The sequence below is a fragment of the Rhipicephalus sanguineus genome, chromosome 3, assembly GCF_013339695.2.
Source record: "Rhipicephalus sanguineus isolate Rsan-2018 chromosome 3, BIME_Rsan_1.4, whole genome shotgun sequence".
Lineage (NCBI taxonomy): Eukaryota > Metazoa > Arthropoda > Arachnida > Ixodida > Ixodidae > Rhipicephalus > Rhipicephalus sanguineus.
In genome coordinates, this window is record NC_051178.1 from 206,403,264 (window position 1) to 206,422,288 (window position 19,025).

The following is a 19,025-nucleotide window of genomic DNA, read 5'->3' on the forward strand; positions in this document are numbered from 1 at the left end:
GCTGAAATTTTTCGGATTTTTTCGTTTAAGTACTCCATAATTGTATGTAGTGCTGAACACACGTTCTTGCGTCACCCCACAGTCATTGAGAACCACATTAGGCCATTCTCAATATTATAGCACCAGCCAAGCACTACGAAAGGCGTCGTTGCCACGCAGACAGTCCAAGGTGAGAGGCCGTCAAGCTTTGCGCCAAGAACCCTAGCAAGGCGAACGAAATGGGCGGTAAAACTCCGTCACCCCCCTCACCTACCACCCTTCCCCCAACATAGATAGATAGAGAGAGAGAGAGGGAGAAGAGGAAGGCAGGCAGGTTAACCAGGTGGTAGTATCCGGTATGCTACCGTACACTGAGGTGGGGAAATATGGGATTCTGAAGAGAGAGTGAGGTACACAAAATAAATAAGAAAAAAAAATACACAACCGCACAGACACAAGGGCGTTCCACTTAGAGCCGTTTCTTCATCGCCGCTTTAACACGCCACTATATATACCGCTTAGACCTCTGCATAACATTTCATAATTTGCTTAAGTTTCCCACTCACGCTCAGATGGCAATACTGTCGCACTGTGATTCTTAGGAGAATAACGAAACTCGAAAATTGGGTCGCTGCTATAGATCTCCATGATTAATTGCGACTGCGACAGAGCCCCGTAATAATACGCATGGCAGTTGTATACGGCCGCCACTTCCTCTTTGCCTCGCGTTCCCATTGTACGCTTTTCACTTTTAGGAGTCGATATCGAGATCTCTCATGGTTCTCGCACGGCGGCGTGACGCTGACGACCGCTCCCCTTCAGCCGATCTCCGACGCGGTCTAAAACCGGACGGAAGTGCTTCCGAGCGCGACGGCCCCATCTCTGCCGTCGGCACCGCGCTTGTCTTTTTTGCGTCCGCAACGCGTGACGCGGTGGGCGAAAGCGGCCGATCGATCCAACTGCGGGCGGCCGTAATTCGCCCTAATTGCGGGCCATTAACCGCTCGGAGTCCCCGTGGCTTTCGAAAGGCCCGGAGGAGGGAGCGGTGAAAGCTGTGCTCCCGGGTACAACACGGAGAATCCGGCCGTAGGAAGCCGCTGTCTGCAGAAGTCTCGGAGCGTGCATGGACGTTCACGTGGATCAACCATCCCCGACCATTTACGGCGTGAAGGAACCGATAGAACGGGTTGATTGCAGAGGAATGATCTCAATCGTAAGATCGGGGACCTACGTGTGCGGGCCGTGAGGCGTGCGGAGTCAAGCTGTGGGCAGCCAAGCCGCAGACGCGCCATGACGAGTTTGAGCGGTTGCTCATCATCCGGGGTGTGTCCACCGCTCGTTAAGGACGATGATCCCCTTGCGCTTTCGTCGTCCGGCGTTATAAGGTCGTGGTGCACTCTTACGCGTGCCCTATATAGATAGCCCGATACTGTCCCGCATTCCTGTCTCGTCGTGCCGAATGCTATAAGCCTATTTACAGATGCACCCAGCCTTAGGACTCCGGCAGGCAGAAGCTGTCTGTCAGTCGAAAGTATTGTGTTAAACACCGAAACTATAGGACTTGTCTGTGACCTTTTTCCTAACGTTGTTCAAATTTTTGGGGCTGTTGCGCTCCATACAGTCTTTCCGATAAGCTGAACGCGAGAAATAATTCGGCGCCAGATTACCTTTCAATGCATGTTTGATGCATACAGTATAATACACTAATGACCTTTCCACCTGTACTTCTTATGTATGTATGTCTTATGGTCCCGGTTGGATATAAAGGTGATAGTAACACTTGTCTGAGCATGCTATCTGTCCATCTGATGCTCTGGTCGTTGAAATCTAACATTCCATGTTTGAATCTATAGATAGATATGGAAAGCGGTATGTGGCCATCAGTGATTTTTTTTTCTTGGTGGAGAGCATATATGTTCATTTCACGGGTATGTTGCGCGTATGCCAAGGTAGATCAAATGCTGGCTTCGATGGTTTGCTAATTAGGCACAGAGTTTAATACACGTTAATATTTCACTGAAACGGGGACCACGAAGACGTCAGCGCAGTCAGTCGATCCCGCAATAACAGAACAGACGCGAGTGCAGTTTGCAACTGACGTCGCAAATTAACTAATTGTACAGTATGCTCACGTTCTCCGAATAATCCACATCTGCCGCTCGCAGTAAAACAGATTGTATGCACACATCCGCGTGCGGACCTCGTTACGGCGGCGCTGCAATTTATAAGGATTAATGAACAGTTCTTCAAAGAGGGTGCGCTCCACAAATAGATTCCTATCAGCCGTGAAATAGCTCACGCCTTGCAAGCTCGTCAAGGGTTTGAAGGATAAGTAATCAACGCTGTGTCCGCATTCGCACTCCGTCTGGAGTATTCCGTGCAGCAGGCGCGACAGCTTCGACTTTTTACTAATTTGCAAGACCATGCAATTGAATTTTAAACATGTTTGCGGTCTATGCTGTACTATACCAACTATATTTAAAATAACTTACGATATCGATGTCAGCCCTAGTGGCACAGGAATCCGGTGTATTACAAGCGCACTCATCGAATGCGGGCATATTGTTGACAGTGGTCTTAAATCTCTTGTCGTAAGCAATCCTTTAATCATTAAGAACAAATGCTTATTAATTGGCCTAAATGCTATACATTCTCCGTCATACTTAATCTGAGCACGCGTTAGAAGCCTTTCTATTTCTGCTGCTAATGGTGCTAGAAATTTGCTGTTGCTGTAGGCGCATGCATGCGAGATGAAGCTGTCTTCCATGCAATGTGTTCGATCTTTGCTATGCTTGTAGCTTTCATTCGCTAAATTTATGGTTGTAGAGACATTTCTATGGGTTTAATTATAACGAACATGCACATATAAGGTTAAGTCGGACAGCGGCTGCACACAACAGACGTATACGTGTCATAACCCAACTCACAAGTTTTGACAGTCCCAGGTTATGTGCGAAGTTAATGCGAAAAGTAAACGTTGCAGCGTGTCGAAGATGGATTCGCGACAATGTGAAGCGCGTGGCATATATAACGAGGCTTTCAGCATTCGCCGCGCTGCACTTAATTACCGATACACGTGGTGTGGTGTCGCGCGCGCGCCAGCACGCGTCCATGTTGACGCCCGAGGCGCGTGCGGCCGCCTTTAATTGCGTCACGCCCGCAGGGGAGCTGCGCGGCGATCGCGTGTTGTGAGCACGGGTCCTTTGTCTCGCGTAAACAAAAGGCGTGCGCGGACAGGGACCTCTCGCCACGGCAAGCGACGGCCGCCGCTGCCCCAGGGTCAGGCGACCTTCTGGGCCGGCACGAACACGCGGGACCCGTTGGTCCCGCTAGCTCGCTGGGCGATCAGTGCCACAACGCCTCTTTTTTTTTTTATACGGGACCTCGCACGCGACGCTTTGATTCAGACAGGGGTTGGCACGGATCTCTATTGACCACAACCTAAACGTTGTTGCGTTCTTTTGCAGAGCAAACTTATTTCATGTCTCCTTCATGCCAAGAATATAGGCAGGGGTTGTACCTCTCTCTGTGGCAGCTGTCAGCCTGCCCGCTCCTTACTATACCTTTGTCTTTAACTCGTTTCCCATATTTACATTTCGAATAATAGTTATTATTCCGAGAACTGATCTGGACCGGAACCGCCACCATCCCGGACACCGAATACTTCGAGACAGCAACACATAATTTAACTTCGTAATCATACGTGTAGCCAGTGGGGCGTGGGCGTGGCGGTCCCCCCTCCCCTAAAAAAAGTAATAAAAGCTTCGAGGACGCTTAGTACACACCGTTGTGAAACAGCTAAATAAGCTGCTGAGCTTATGTATGCATCGATATAGAGACATCAGTGTGTACGGCCCACTATTTTTAAGTTCTCAGAAAGGTTATTCCGTTGATAAACTTCATAGTGTTATTAAAATAGCCTGCTTTAATTCCGCGAACTTCTGGTAACTGTTCTAAAATCTAATACGTTTTACGGGAAAATATAGAAGGAACGAAAACACAGGAAAAAAATGAGAGAGGCCGTGCTTTCTGCGCGCCGGACGCGATCAGTTTCGATTTCGCTCTTAAAAGTCGATGATGAATATCTCGAATCCCGTGCAACTTTTATCTCTAAAAAATGGGTGCGTCATACATTGGCACGCACTACAACTTTATAATGTAAACAACTGCCCTCGAGCCAATCATAACTAAAAAGTTAATTAACGAGTTTTTGTTAATAAATTTCGTTAATGTCAAGTTATTGCGGCAAATTATTTCCGCCTCGACATAGAGTGCGCGTGCAAAAATGACTGGAGCGTGACTGTCACAGAATTTTTACAAATAATGTTATTGCAGCTTGGCACTGGTGGTGCCAAGCCTGAAGGAAGAGCGCAGCTTGAGGATGGCCCTCCTTGTTTCTCTCTACTTCCCTCTGTTTCTTGTATCTCTTTTTTGTGTATATTTTCTTCTATTTCTTTCTCTTTCTCGCTCTTTCTATCTTTATTTCTCTTTCTTCCCTTTCTTTCTCTCTCTCTGCTTCTTTCTCTCTTTCTTTGTTTCTCTTTATTTCTCTTTCGTTCTCTTACTGCCTTGCTCTCTGTTTTTTCTCTCTCTTTTTCGTGTCTCCTTCTTTCTCTCTCTCTTTTTATGTCTCACTCTCTCTCTATCTTTTTATGTCCTTATGCTGTTTATTTCTCTATTTTTCTGTTCCTTTTCTGTCTTTTGATTTATTGCTCTGTCGTCTTTTCATGTCTTTGTTCTCTTTATTTCTCTCTATCTTCCCCTTCCTCTTTCTTTCTGTCGCTTTCCTTCTCTCTCTCTTTCCTTCGCCCTGTTTTCTATCTCTTCCTTTCTCTCTCTTTTTCACGTGTTCGTTTTCGTTTGACACTCGCACCTGCTGTACTCGGCTTGCCCAATTCCTGTGACGCATACCCACCTGAGGAGTTTTGCACGACGGAGCACAAGTTACGGATAGCTGAAATAGCTTCGCAGTTAAAATCTTTATTGTCTAAAAAAAATCCTGTATAACCTGCAAGCAAAACAGCCGACCATATTTTTATCACCTCAGTTCTTTTCTGCGTAGTTGAAGTGTTCACAGCCTGGTAAAGGTGTACTGGCACGAAATTTTTCTGTAGTCGTTTTTTTTTCTGTTTATTTTTGCATCATATCAAAGGCCAAGCTTATTAAAGCATAGAAAATACACTGTTAAACGCGAGTGTGGCCTAGAAGATGATTTAGAATGTGTTTTTAAGAGCTAGTTTCGGTACCTACAGTACCCTGATGTCACGACACGGTATGAGCTTCTCGTCACGTGCTGCGCAGGATATCATGACGTTTGCACCGCCGCTCCGCTCCGTGGCTCCATTGGGGGCGCACAAGCGGCCATTTCGTACTTGACGTCATCGCAACTAGTCATTCTGGTGCGTGGAGTCAACAGAATTGATACCATAGTATGACGTCATGCTAGTGTTGATATCTGTAGGTGCGCCGTGCGAAAATTGACTTTAATGTCAAGATAATATATCCTATCAGCATTTCCTGAGCTTCACACGGGATCGACGCGGAGGGCCGTATCTGCATGCAGGATATATGTATGCCGGCGCAAAATCAGCTTGGAAAATTCGTGTCAGTACCCTTTAATTTCAGACTTTTACTGTAACAGCGAGACAACGTTAGCGTCACTTTATGATACGATCTAATGAAATGCGTTTACGCTAACAATATTTGAGGATGCCCGCCTAGAGGTGTCCTTTTTTATATGCCGAGGGGAGAGTTGTGGAAATTTCAATGCGACTTATGTAGGTCGAATTTGACGCTAACGCGCGCTTATCAAAGCACCCTTTACCATAACTGCTACCGCGCTTCGAGTTTGTTTTAGAGGCGGCTATCAGTTGTCCCGATTTACCAAGGACGCGTTTTCTCGAGCGACAAACTCCCGGGAAGGAAAGGGGGCGAATAAAGAAGTGCAACACAAGAGGCTCCAAGGACGCCTCGAAGACGAGTTGCTGTGTTGTGCGGCTTCGACGGGCCTTTTGCTCCTCCATCAAATAGGACGGATGATTGTTCCACTGCTAAAAAAAAAAACTGCCTTGTGCATCCAAGAGAGAGAGAGAGAAACAAAGAAGAAAGGCAGGGAGGTGAACCAAGCTTGGCTACCCTACACGTGGGGTGGGGGAGAGGGGTAATAATAGATAAGATTGAGAAGAAAGAACAAGAGTAATGAAAAGGAAGAGATGAACAGTTAGTGTGAACACACACAACACGAACTAGTGCTAGTAGTTCAAAAACGCTCGTGAAGTCCTGTCGTCTTCAAGTAGCACAATATGGCTTTCATAGCCTTGTGCACGCACGGTTACCCCCCTAGTCAACTAAGAGCGGGAGAGGGTATTTTGACTTAATGAGGGGGGGGGGGGGTGCGATGAAACTTTGCCCCCTCCTCCTCCTGAAGGGGAACCCTGCGCACGCCTATGCTGCATGTGTGCCATCGTTGTCTTGCCATTGCTGTGCAGTCATATGATGAATCACCGTATTCGCCTTTCATTTCATTTGATGTCATTTCATTTCATTTATTTGCTTTCAGGGCCGAAGCAATACAGAGGGGACTAGGCTTACAAAACTACATGAATATAAAATACAGGAAAGCACACATATAGGTTCAAAACAAAATAAACAATATTACACAAAATAATCGGAAACAGTAGTCTTCAAGATCGGTTATGGAGGCTGGGAGATGGTTTCAGCCAGCGCTTGTTTTTGGGACAAATGAGTTATATTTCATGTAGTTCACCTGCTGCACGCTTTTAGCTAGCTTGCATGCACTGCAGCCTAGAAGTCAGGCGTCGACCCTCTGGCCCCTGTGATTACGGGGGCTTCGTAGTCGTCGGACTCACTCGATTACCAGTGCCTGTTTTGAACCCTCCGTAGGGCGCACGATTTGCCAGCCGGTGCTTGTTTGTCTGTCCATCCTTATATGACACGAGGCAAGGGAGTGAGTACCGGGATAAAAATAGCTCCTTCGCGATCGGTGCCTCTTCATGGCCTCGCATTCACCGTGTGAACGCGCTGAGGCGGAAACCAGCGAGGCGCTTTGTTCTGGAGTGAAAAGTATTGCAACCATGAGACAGAAGACAAGAGCATGCGGTGAGCACGACATACACGAGTACCATAAACGGCAACCATTTTGTCCTGTGTATGTGTCGCTGTAGCAGGGGTGAAAATAAATTTATCTGCAAAGCTGGTAGGCGATTTTCTCACATAACCCTAGAAGCGCAAAGATTTACGGCATCCTTTTCGACAGTGAGTCTTCGCTTTTCCTGTGTGTGTTGTGCTAGCCGCGGGTTCTCGTACAATTTTGTCGGCGGTATAAACTTCCGCTTTCTTTGGTCACAGGTTCTCGTTGATTTAGTCAACGTGTTGTTCGACTCTGCCGAGTCGAACAACACACGGTGTTACCATGGTAACTCCGTTTCTACGAGCGTCTCTGTATCCTAACTGCATCATCTTTCTCTTGCGAAACCATCAACGCGATGACCTGGTGAATTCGCCACGTTGAAATTATGATGTACCGCTTAATCATCATCATCGTCGTCGTCGTCACTGTAAGCCTGTTTTAAGTCAACTGCAGGAGAAGGCTCTCCCAATGATGCCCAATTTGCCCTACCTTGTTCGTTATAATTCCATTTTATCCCTGTGGGCTTAATTCTTAAATACGTCACTCCTAACTCGCTGACGTCCTCGACTGCATTTCCTACGCCTTGGTAACCATTCCGTCGCTCTAATCACCGGTTTGTCTGTCCTATGCAATACGTGGCCGGATCAGGTCAATTTCTTTCGCTTGATCTGAATTAGAATATCCACACTGACACTGCTCGTTCCCTGACCAATTCTGCCGTCCTCTGATCTTTCAGTGTTACCATTTTCCGTTTCACTGCACGCTGCGTGGTCCTTAACTTTCCCTCTAGTTTCTTTGTTATCGTCCAAGTTTTAGCCCCATATGTTAGAACTGGCCGTATGCAATCGTTGTATACTTTTCGTTTTATTGACAGCGGCAGGTTACCTGTCTTATGTGGGAGTGCCTGCCGTATGCACTCCAGCCCATCCTCATTCTTCGGTAAATTTCCTTTTCGTAAGTAGGCTTCCCTGCTAGCAATCACCTAGGTATGCATACTCTCGTCGGACTCCAATGGTTTGTTTCCAATCATGAATACCCAAATAAAGATGTTTATCATCTCTCTTCTTTCTTTCGCCAGGCTATTGAGCGTTATCTTCGTCTTCAGCGTATTCATATCTATAGCCCTACTTTTGTACTTTCTCGGTTAAAGTACTCAATCATTTTTATCAATTCAGCGCCATCACTGCTGAAGAGCACTATTTCATCTTCAAATTGTAGGCTGCCAAGATATTCGCCGTTAATGTTTATTACCGTGTCTGCCCAGTCCAGTTGTTGAAATACTTCTAAGCATGCAGCGAACGCCTTTGGGGAGATTGCGTCTCCCTTTCCGACCCCCTTCTCTATCGCAAACCTATTGCTTTTCTTGTGGAGAAGCAAGCTAGCAGTGGAGTCTTTGTAGATGTCGGCTAAGGTGCGTTCCAGGTGTCACTTGGTGCCGTAGTGCTTTCAAGACTGCTGGTATCTCTACTGAGTCGAATGACTTTTCTTAGTATATGATAGCTATATAAAGTGGTTTGTTGTACTCAGCTGATTTCTCAATTACCTGTCTGACCACATGACTGTGATCCATGTCCTTTCAAAGATTTTTTTCCTAAGTGAGTAACTCAAGCTTTTCGATCTTGAGTTACTCACTTTCATGTGTTGCTGTTTATTTACTAAATATTGTTGTTTGGGAGTTTTTGTTTACTTCTTTCCCCGTCGCTTTGCTTCCTAATTGCCGTTTACCTCTGTTTAATTAGTATCGTGCAAAAACGGCGCGTAATTTCAACTCTACTTTTTTCTAATGCCATAGAAAATAGCTACGAAACGTACATTACGCGGCGAAAGTTTAACGCGAAATCGGAATAGAGAGCAGCAGCTGACGCTATATCGACCGGTCACGTGCTCCCAGCACGGTTAAATTGGCCAGGCACGCTTACATAACGGCGCGGATAAGGTTTGAATGTCGCCAACCGGAAGCGCCGAGGGGCTCTGTGTCGTCAAGTGCGCACGCATGACTGTGGTACACACGCACGCTATACGTGCAATCGCGGAACAGACGAGCGCGTTCCTCTTCTAGATCCCCGCAGCAATGCTGCCGTCACAGTCTCTGCTGCCGTTGATCGAGCATCGCTCCGACTCATTTGCTCGCCTCGTTAAGATCGGGGGCGGCGTGCACGTCCACTGCACGCACGTTTTCTTCTTCATTAAAGTATCTGCCTCCGCTGCGCCGGCGCCATCGAAAGTGGAGCGACGGCACGTCGCACGCGACTCACGCGGGCGTGAGCGCGCGCCGGGACGAAAGGCGGGGGCCGTGGGAGCGGTTCGCCTACCGACGCGCTCGTGCCGATCGCGCCGTCCCATACCGCGCAGCCCGACTACTGGCTACTGTGTTTGTGTGCTCTTAGGAGGCTTGACGCTGATCTTATATGCGCTGATACCCGAGGGCACAGACGTCTCCACAAAAGGTTCAGGGGAAGATTGAAGCGTGAAGAGGTGAAAAATTCTTGAACATGGGGTGGAAACAATTAACATTTCGACAAGCGGTCTTCTTTCCTTCAAGGGTGCATGTTCTCAAGTCGCGGCTTCGAAGAAGACAAGATCGCATTTTGAAACGTTGGCTCCGGCGACGCCCTGTGTTCAAGAATATTTGAGATGTCTCCGCAGCACTTGATTTAGTAAGGTGGACTCTCCGCCGGGGCGCTGACGCTGCTGCTCAACAAGAGGGCGTGGGATCTTTTCTTGACCGACTGCAGTATAGCCATATTTCGATAGATACAAAATGCAAGATACCTCGTGTACTTCTTATTCCGTACGTGCTAAAGAACCACACACCCTTAAATGTTGTTTTACAAAGTGAGCCGGCTATCGACCACAGACGTTTTGTAAGTTTCAATAACCTCTCTTGAAATGTTCATATACCTTCCTCTTGCATTCCTCTCCATCCTATGATGTTTTCCTTTCCCATAAATCTACCCGATTTTCGCTTTTAATTTGCATGAACTGTGACTGAAGCGTCTGAGGACCTCGTTCAACGTGTATGTTATTGCCAAGACGTTAATATCATTTGGTTGGTTGAATCACAAAATGCAAGCAACAAATGCTAAGAAATGCACGAAGACTGTTCTCGGTTTTGTATATGTGGATCTCAGTTCGCAATAATCCCTATTGTATGCGTTTTTATTCTGCACATTGCAGAATTGAGAATGTGTTTCGATTACGCTTGTCAAGACCGTTTTCTCGCCACTCTGTCATGTGGGGCGTAATGAGGCTTTCTCAAGCCGCTGCATGCGGCTTTTACCGCTACGTCCACTATCTTTCTGTATATTGTAAAGAGAGAAATAAAAATTTCAATGCGGCGCCTTTATCTTAACCACTCGAAGTCACCTGCGACCGTAGCCGCCGCAATTCGCGCTGCTGCGTAGGTTCAGCGAGCTGGAGCGCATAATCGCGATTCATCAGAACGTACGGCTCTGTGTAGCGATGATGCCATAGCACCAATTTATTAAACTATTTTTCAGTGCTGCAGATTCGCAATTCAACTTGCTTTGGAGCGATTATATCGCAGATAAATATTGCGGTTCGAGCACAATGCGCGATTTCGCTTAGATATTACGGTTTGTCAGTGGAAATTTTAGACAATTTTGTAAATTGCAGTTTTGTCATACCGCTCACGTTAGCATGAACTAAAGTTTCACTCGTGAGCTGATTTAATTACAAAGCATTTTTTGTGTGTGTATGCGATTCGTAAGCGTACTAGAGAGCTCCAACACAATGTCTCGCACTAATCAGCACATCTCTGCGCACGTTTGCAGCATGTATCCGAGGTCGAAGCGGCCGCCTATATGCGCGTTCTTTTCAACGTTGTCGATGACCATGCGCGCAGTAAATAACACGGTACAAAGAGACTGTTTATCTGTGGATTTGACGGATCGCGAGCGGGTATAGATAAGAGTAAAGTATAGGCACGGCTTATGGTCCCATGGTTTCGAACACAAAGGAGAAGTCAGTGCAAGGAATTGTTTCGCAAAGCGTTTGATTGACAGGCATACGGCTGCCGTGCAATTTTCGCTGGCTCGCAGTGTTCTACAAAAACGAACAACAAAACGCGAACTATATAAAAAAATAACGGTGGCTTAGGCAAATAGCGCCGCCTCTTTGTACGTCTACGTGTATCTGTCAGTTATACAAGTCGAGTCGTCGAATCCCCATTGACACAACAGGCAGACATTTTGACAAGTATAGATGTTTGTATATGTACTTCCTGTGTCCACGGTTATGATTCTGTCTTCAGTGATACAACTGAGAGAAGATACCAGGCCAACGTGAAATACTGCCTTCGTATTTTCACGTATTTGGCTTCTGGAAGTCGTGTGTACCAAGTGCTATACGGAATGACATCTGCCTTCGTGTCCCCTTGACGCCGTGCGTGTGTAAAATCGTAGCGCCACGATCGCCTGCATCCTGAGACACTTCGTACAGCCAGCTTGACGTTTGGTTGTTCGCTCTCAATCCGCCATGGTGACGTATCAGCTATAGCGCTTAGCGTATGCACGAGGTTGCGGGTTCGATTTCCGACCACATTTCGAGAAATACTTTTTCTAGGCCGTGGTTTTTATAGACCTTGAATTGAATTACATGTGGAGTTGGCACTGCACGGAGTCGATGAGAGGGGCAGTCATGCGCGCATCCAGAGGCGGTTGGCATCTACAAATAATTTAGATTAGATATTTATGGGTATACCGTCTAATTTAAAAGGTTGTACAGAAAGTTTACAATAAGCCACCGTGCCATACAGTAATTGATTTGTCTATTTCGTTCACTGTTCATTTGTTCTCTTCACCATTCAATGCCATTTTTCTTTACTCTTCACATTTCTACTTTCCTTGGCTGCTCGGCGATATGTTTGTCGTTCGTCAGCTGAGACAGGACAGATGCTATGCTCGTGGACTATCCTTGTCCATCATATGTGTTTATTTGACCTAAAATTAGCCTACTTTCATCGGTAGGCTTCCTGTGAGAATAGTCCTCGGTCTTAAGTAGTCGCACTATTAAGGTACTGTTGTTCATATAGGGTACCTGCAGTTGAAGTATAGATAAAAAAATCTTAATTAATTGTATATTGTGCGCATACGGACAGCGTATATAGAATTTTTAAAACCTGTATTTCTTAATTTCGTTACGGACACGCACCGGCACCCTGACCTTCACGATACTTAGCGTTGTGATCTAGCCAGGGCACCAGACAATGACGGATGGTCATTACGTGTGAAGAGGTCATGCGACTGCACGAGGCTGGCGTTAAATGAGCGCCATAATTATGTATAGCTAGCACCAGCCTTAGCTTTAGCAACGCTGCACGGTTTTAGGGAATGTACAGATTGTTTATGCATGGACCCCCTGCGATGACAGCGCAGTATAACGACGATCTTTCCGGCGCAGCACTGGTTGCGGAGTCCAGGCGGAAACAAACGACGTCGCATCGATAGGAGTGTCCTCCATGCAGAATAAGCTGTCAGCTTCAAGCGACGCGCATGAAACGCGAGCGCACGAGTAGCGGCGCACACAATGCCTGTAGACCGCCGTTGGTTCCGCCTGACCAACGACAACAACAAGACGTTGTCCCGCTGTCAGATTTCGGGAAACGAGAAGTTGCGTGGACAAACGCGTGCGACATTCGGACAGTGATGCGAGAAAGATCGCTTCTGAGGAAGCCGTTCCTTGTACTGGATCTTGTCGTTCATCTCAACTTGCTATTGTACGAGGTATTCTGCAGCTCGGTCGGGGGACTTCCGCCATACCGCAATGCCACTCCCCCCGGCAGCAATCTCACAGACGCACACATTTATAAAGTTCCCATAGTCGATATATAGCTTGATTTTTTTTAATATTGAAGCAGCAGGAAATATTTATGTGCCTGAGAGCTTATTACTGAAGAGTCTGCATACATGCGTTGGTAATTTAATTCATAGAAGGTCGTCATTGTATTCGCGATGCAGCTATGCTGTGTATACAATTTCTTGTGCAATTGCATGGTAACTATATTGTTTCAGCTGAAACGGATGTAACTGCGCCTGAGCAGCGGCCTCTAAAGCTAGCTGATTCATATGACGGATCAAATTCAGCGGACAACAGTGTTAGTCGCTTATCCGCTTCGTTCTTGTGCACGGTGTGGTTGGGTAACACTGTGCCACGTGGCGCTCACCCGCGATCTTTAGTCCGTCGTGTAAATTCAGCGCAAACCGCGCATATTGTAGCACAAAAAAGGCAGAAATTCAGGGGAGGATTGAAGATTGAGGAGATAAAAAATCCTTGAACACGGGGTGTCAAGCGATACTCCTTGTTCAAGAACTGATCATAATACAGCGCATCAATATATGGGCGCTGGCCACGTGGCGTTTGACTGGGCTGTCAACATTCTGTAAACGAAAAAGCCGCGAATGTGTGTCGACGTTTTGAACGATAATCAACGTAATCCTATATCAAGCGTTGGACAAAATATGTCCATGATCACGCACCGTATGTGGAGTTACGTCCCCAATCGGGTCAGAAGGCAGAAACTTGTGACGTAAGTTCGTAGCATGTACTGCTGGAAACTGCTTCCTCCGCTCGCTAGGTTGTGCGTCGCGCTGCTGATGGCACGCAGTGCTTCAGCGCTGGTTGTCCAGAGAAGCTTCCTTATACTGTGTACGAGATGAAGTCAAAGTAGTATATTTTAAAACATGGTTCTATGCTCGTTTATGCCGCTTCTATTTGGTGCATTTCAGTGCTGGAGCGAGAAGCCTTCGTCTCTTACCGTTGCGGACCATAATTCGGCTCAGATAGCAGCCTTCTCGGCGTTATGCTAAACCCGGATCAAGCGGCTTTGCGCTGCATGCTGCATCCCCTCCAATTCACGCGGCATGTTGCCTATAGCGTGGAGCCACTTTGACGCTTGCGTAATTTTAATACACATAGCTCTCTATTGTAGGCTGGCAAAATTGTTCGTCCTGCGCCCTGTTCCGTCTCAGCGCAATCATTTCGGTCTATGCTTAACGCTGCAGCGTCCTTTGTATTCCGTTGCAGTCTCTTCTTGCGCTGCATTGCACTGTTGGCGCGAACGCAATCATTCAGCGGCCGTTGGTCGACGGTGAAACTCGCGATTGTGCGGGTCAACACAAGAATACTCATCTGACCCCACTTAACATTGCACTTGTTGGCTCTCGGAGGCCACTTAATGCGCAGAGAACAACCCCATGTATCTTACTGTCAGTCTCTGCAATCGTCGCAGCTTTCGCGCTCTACGCGCGCAGCATACGTTTTCGTGTTGCCCCACTCACTCGTCTGGCTCTGCGATGCAAAATCATCCGCAACATTTTAACGTCTTCGTGCACTGATGAAAATGGTGCTTTTACTTTCAGCTTTGGCAGACAAGTAATTTGTGCAGCGTATTTTTCACTGCTACGGACTCGCATTCCAATCTTGTAGTGAATTATATATCGTGTAAGCTATTATGTAATTAGATTAGGTACCCTTCCAAAACGTTTTCCCTAATAGAAGGCTCGTGAATTGAGGCCATGAAGTGAACTACGATGTGTGTGAGGTGTGCTTGCAATTTACAAGTGCGACGCCTGTGTGTTACGACCTCCGCGGTGGAGCAGTGGTTATGGTGCTCGGATGCTGACCCGGAGGTCGCGGGTTCGATTCTGGCTGCGGCGGTCGCATTTCGATGGAGGCGAAATGCTAGAGGCCCGTGTACTGTGCGATGTCAGTGCACGTTAAAGAACACCAGATGGTCGAAATTTCCGGAGCCCTCCACTACGGCGTCTCTAATAATCTTATCCCCCTCATTAGTCACCTAAGAGGGGGGGTGGCGCAATATCTGCCCCATACATTGACCCTCCCCGTCACCTAAGAGGGAGGCGCAAAATCGGCCTCCTACATTGACTTAGTAGGGGAGGGGGTGCTGCGATGAACCTTACCCTCCCCCCCCCCCCCTGATGGTGAACCCTGCGCACGCCTATGCTAGTACACTCTATAGCTTTGCGTACTCTATACGAAAACTGTCCAATATGTACCGTAAACTACATGCTTAAGAGTGCGTTTTTTACAGCAGAGCTGTTATGCTCGAGGTTTGCCGTGTGTCGCAGATATAATATTATCATCATCATGAACCTGCACGCGCGCCAAGCATTCTGTACAAATGGTTAATAGGAGAAGTTGAAACATTCCTACCAGCTCTGCTGTGACCCAGCCTTGCGACACATAGAGCGAGCTGCGCTAATTTTTTTGTATATTGTGTGTTGGCTTGGTTAGGCGCATATAAATTCCCTAACACGTAATTTTTATCATACGGAGTAAGTGCTCGGAGCGAGGCCAGATAAGTTCTTCGAATGTTAGACGCAGAAGTGAAACGCTAAATTAGTATAGGCTGATAAATTATTCTTTGAAAACTATATTGCCGTTAACTTCGCCATTATTAGAGGTTCATCATTAGAAAAGAAAATGTTCGGTCAGAGTTTCATTCTTGACTTTCCCTCCTATACTTCAGCATCTAAATGTCAGCCTGACGTCACGAATTCAAAGTCTTATTCGCGTGTTTTGGCCAATCATATTTTCTTCAATTCGTTATGTTATGTCTCTGGCTCCCTTAGATCACAATGGGACTCGCTTTTAACGATAAACAATTATGTAGGCCCTAGCAGGCGCCGTCAAAATCTATGACGTCACGGCGAGTTAGTGTGAGTACTTCGCCACCTGTGTCTTCCTTTTGTGCGTTTCTTAGCTTACTAAGCGCCTACACGCGACAAAATTGGTCCTTTTGGTATTGCGAAAAAGTAACGACAGTATTTCTCTTTAGTGTCCCTTCAATGTAAAAATCTTCTCATCTATTGATATTCCGCTGACATTGATTATAGTCGGAACCGGTACTCGACCTGGCCTTTGCCAGACATATGCGTCACGATGCGCACCACAGATCGGCCATGCCAATCCTTATGGATCTGTCTCCTGAGCTGCATAACAGACTAACGTTCACACAGAGGACACCGAATCTACACCGATTAGCGTGTTTACCCATCGCCTGCGATGGCCTGTCTCGATACTGCCGCACTATGCTGTACATCGTCGCACCGCGTTGAGAATGGATTGTCGAGAAACTCGTTTTTCCGCTTGGCCGGTGTTGATGGCATGGAGCTGTGTCGGTGATAGAGTACGTCAGTGTCCTTGCCGACCCTGACTGGCTGCTATATGGGCATAGCCAGTGTGGGCAGCGTGTAGTGGCCTGTTTTGGTCTTAACATCCGACACATGATTTGGCAAGGACTAGCCGGTGGTCATTCGGATCGGCTATGTCATAGTGTGAAACGTGATCGAAAACAACCATAACCTGGACTGTGCGCATTTGCAGAGGCCTGTGAGCAAGTAAATGGCCTTGCTTCATGGTAATCGACCGAGAAAGAGAGAGAGAGAGATTTATATACAGTAATAGAAAGGGTGAGAGGTTGGCTTGAATCAATGTTTTCTGAACTGTGCACGTTTGCAGAGGTCTACGAGTACATACATGACCTTGCTTCGTGGTAATCGACCGAGAAAGAGAGAGAGAAAGATTTCTATATACATATTATAGGAAAGCTGAGAGGTCGACCTGAATCTAAGTTTTAACGTGCTACCCAGCGTTGGGGAAAGTGCATGGGCGTAAAGAGAGAAAGAATGTGTTAATGATGATAATAAATACGGTGGTGAATAAATTAAATCGCCAAAGCCTCGTAGCCAGTCCGTTTCATTTAAAAAAAAATGCCGATATTCTAGCATAACTCTGTTTATTCATTTTTTGGGATGCTTTACACGTCAAAGTGCCGTATTATGCATGTTACCGCACCCCGCGTGAATGCGCGTGAATGCAACCGACCATTCGTATTAAATTGAGTGAGTTTAGAATTGTTGGCAGCGAAATTTCGCAGGTATCCTCGCCGTATTTATTTCTTGTGCCTGTTCCTCCAAATTCTTACTTTTCTTTTTGATCTACTTTTTCACAGCGTACTCAGTGTCATTCGAGGATCTACATTATTATTATTATTATTATTATTATTATTATTATTATTATTATTATTATTATTATTATTATTATTATTATTATTATTATTATTATTATTATTATTATTGACAAAGTGCAGTCATCATCGTCGCTCACCATCTCGTATAGTCAGACTTCATGCGCTCACCGCCATGCCAGTGTGATACGGCGGAGAATGCTGCACCCGATCTTCAGATATACTTAAACGTTCTAATCCCTTCGTTAGAATCGGACAGATCCCCGTTATACGAGGAAATCTTTCGATTCGGACCGCTGCAAAAGGAAGATTCCTCATCTCCGCCGCCCTGCAGGCATCGCGATATAGGACATCGTGGATTCTGGCGCGTAGCCTTCTCGAATCACCTCCCGGCTCGCAATGCGGGCGACGCGTTGGACTGTTCAAAATGCGAGTTTATGCGACTCGCGCGGCAATCGGCATTCCCCGCGGCGTCCGTAGGAGGACCAGCTCTCCCGCTCACTGACCCAATCTCCGGCGCAAAACAATATGTATTTATACGATTCGGCGCCCCTCGCTGAATACAAATATGTGGCTGCGAAGCGACTAGCAAAGTTGCAGCATCGCGGATTTCTTCCTTTTCCTCTTCCTCCGGCAAAAGATAAACACACACCGCTAGCCTTTCCACGACTGTTTTTTTTATGTTGTGTGTGTGTGTGTGTGTGTGTGTGTGTGTGTGTGTGTGTGTGTGTGTGTGTGTGTGTGTGTGTGTGTGTGTGTGTGTGTGTGTGTGTGCGTGCGTGTGTGTGTGTATGTGCGTGCGTGCGTGCGTGCGTACGTGCGTGCGTGTCGCTCCTCTTGCTTTTCGCGCCACCATTGAGCCCCCGCGTGGAGCGCTTATCATTCATTACGTTTTCGTATTTCGTCTTTGTCGTATAGTTTCGGATTGATATCGCGAACTCACGCGAAGCGCGCGACGCTGTCCCTACCACTTCCTCGCCCGGAAATGAAATTTTACGACGAGGACCGATTGCGTGACTGTCTTGCGGCGGCGCACTGTCGGTGCATCTACGCCGAGACCGAGCGTCCAGGCGGCCTCGATTCTTTACAAGACATCGCGCCGATACGCGAGGTAGAGGCAAGAAGGCGACGTCGATCGCCAGGGGGCAACGCGCTCGTGCAGTCAGCCGCGATGAAACCGTGTCGCGTGCATGTGTCCGGCACAGGAGAGAGAGAGAGAGAGCAAACACGATATTCTTGGAACGGCAATTAAAGAAAAGTCGCCGTCGTGAGTTTCCGCTCCCCTCATCGACGTTGCCGCTGCACAGCGATAAACGTGTCCGATAAATAGACGCGCAGCAATTTGCCGCCTTCTGCGGGGCGACTAATTGTCGGGTGCCGCTGACATTCCGAGCGCACTGCGTTTTTTTAAATTTTTTTCCGAGCACCCATTGTGGAGCGACCGGCGCCGTTTCCGAGTGGCGTTGTCATTTGTTTACTTGAACTAACGCAAACCGCCAACGTATGTCGTATGTGTATACTGGCTACGTAAGCAGAGATATGAACAACTGCAATTAGTTCGGCGTAGTCAGCGAGGGCAATTTATGCGGCTTGTATGTCTCGACGGAAAAACTGGAAATGGGTTGCCACGTATCAGAGAGAGAGAGAGAGAGAGAGAGAGAGAGAGAGAGAGAGAGACGTTAAATCGGGGTAAAAAAAAGAGAAAGGGAGACAGAGAGAGAGAGAGACGGCGCATTTGCATCGCGGAATGTGACAGGAAGTATGCCACATTCTGAGTTGGCGCTGCGCGGTTCATTCACACACCACGGTTGTGCGGAGCAAACATCTTTATTTTCAAAAAATGTAGTTGGTGCAGTTCTGTAAGACTATTTGGCACTTGAGCGACAG

At 47.0% G+C, this 19,025-nt stretch overlaps 1 protein-coding gene across 3 annotated transcripts in view; it reads left to right on the forward strand.

Moving 5' to 3' along the window:
* The window catches only part of LOC119388157 (muscle M-line assembly protein unc-89), a 101,812-nt gene that overhangs the window by 71,526 nt on the left and 11,261 nt on the right, over positions 1-19,025 (forward strand). The window lies entirely within an intron of this gene.